The sequence below is a fragment of the Sinohyriopsis cumingii genome, chromosome 9 (genome assembly GCF_028554795.1).
Source record: "Sinohyriopsis cumingii isolate HCF-2022 chromosome 9, ASM2855479v2, whole genome shotgun sequence".
NCBI classification, from domain to species: domain Eukaryota; kingdom Metazoa; phylum Mollusca; class Bivalvia; order Unionida; family Unionidae; genus Sinohyriopsis; species Sinohyriopsis cumingii.
In genome coordinates, this window is record NC_142969.1 from 115,018,762 (window position 1) to 115,020,506 (window position 1,745).

General features: G+C 30.5%; 1 non-coding gene across 1 annotated transcript; it reads left to right on the forward strand.

Annotated features, from left to right (window-relative positions):
* The first annotated feature begins 1,269 nt into the window (after positions 1-1,269).
* Trnap-cgg (transfer RNA proline (anticodon CGG)) lies at positions 1,270-1,341 on the forward strand. Its single transcript has one exon. It is a non-coding gene; the product is annotated as a tRNA-Pro (tRNA).
* Positions 1,342-1,745: the final 404 nt, after the last annotated feature.

The following is a 1,745-nucleotide window of genomic DNA, read 5'->3' on the forward strand; positions in this document are numbered from 1 at the left end:
TAATAAAGGGAGTATTATCTCCCTTTTCGTCATTAGACTGTTATTAAATAAATATTCAAAATATGTCATGCTCTAGGTCCCCTTGAGTTTCTCCGCCCTAATTTGTATGTACACCTTCATTTTCTGAAAATATTTTCTACGAAAATAGAAATCAAATTTTTGGGGTGGGTGGGTGGGGGCGGAATAAAAAGGTAGCACTGTATTTAGAATTAACAAAGCTTTTGTTATTACAGGAATATATACGATTCTTATATAACTGTTTTGATAACAACATAAATAATCAAAAGCAAGGGCATAGTTTTCAGTGGAAGACTGGAAGAATAATGAATGTTCAAACTGAAAAGGAAACACGCAAAAAGGAAAAGGGAGAAATATTTCCTACGAAAAGAGGATATAAATCTTATTAGTTATAATTAAAAACTAAATATGCCTAGTTCTTATTCTAATAATCAAATGATCAAGAAATAGATCGTAATCTGAAAAAAATAGAATTATAGAATAAGAACCTGAATTTATGAAGTTGAATAGGAATTTGATGAGCTGAACATGAACTGGATGAACTTAAATTTAAATTTCATCAAGCTGAATGTGAATTTCATGAAATCTGTAAAAGCAATCATTTATTTCACATATATAAATAGATTCATAACATATGTGAAAAACAATATGTGAAAAACAATGTTACATATGTAAAACAAATTCTTACTTTGAACCGCTACTCTTTCACATGGCTATTTCCCATAAATCCAATTTTACACATGCGAAAGAAATGTTTATTTTACGTATTTTAAAATAGTTGTCCATATATGTAAAAAATGTTCACATTTTTAAAATTAATCTACATATATATACAATATATCATTGATTTCACATATAGAAAGAGATGTTCACATAAGTGAACAAAAATTGTACGTAAGTGCAATAAAGTATTCGGTTGACATGTACATTTCTTTACCACATATGTACAATTTTTGTCAAATATGTGAAATTTCTATATTGAAATATGCGAAAAATGATTTATTTTTTTTTTACATGTGAAAATCCTATTTAAATATGAGAAATAAAATCTTCACATATGTGAAAAATTTATTTACAAAATTCAAGTGAGAATAAAGGAAAAAAGAACTTAAAGGTGTTTCTATATGTAATGTGTAAGCTAGTTATGCCGCTTTATCTGTAACGGAAATTTATACATGGTCTTATGCTAGAAAACTATAGTTCATTGGGTTATCTTACCTGTGCCAGGTGTGCACAAACGTCGTATGTGATGGCTTGTTGGTCTAGGGGTATGATTCTCGCTTCGGGTGCGAGAGGTCCCGGGTTCGAATCCCGGACAAGCCCAATTTTTTAGGGGAATTTTATTCTTATATTGTTAATTCCTACAATAACGTATCGAATATCCATGTTTAATGGGTATGTTATTGGTCTGTTTATCGGTTCAAGCAAACTTTCGTGTACATTCTTGATGGCATTTTTTTTTATTGCGAATTTGGGGGAGCTTTTTATTTAACGCTTTTTAAGTGTGAGCGATCACTGTATCAGACTAGCATACTAATGTAGTATAATATATCAAATGTGTATCAGATTGTTACGAGGAATTTAGCTGCATCCTACTGGGGAGAGTCAGGACATCATGTCATGTACATAAACAAAACAATTTAAACTTAATTTTCTATAAAGGAAATGATTCCAATATGTGATTCGTCACTTATCTGAATGACTATAAACAGGTCCGGCGCCAGACT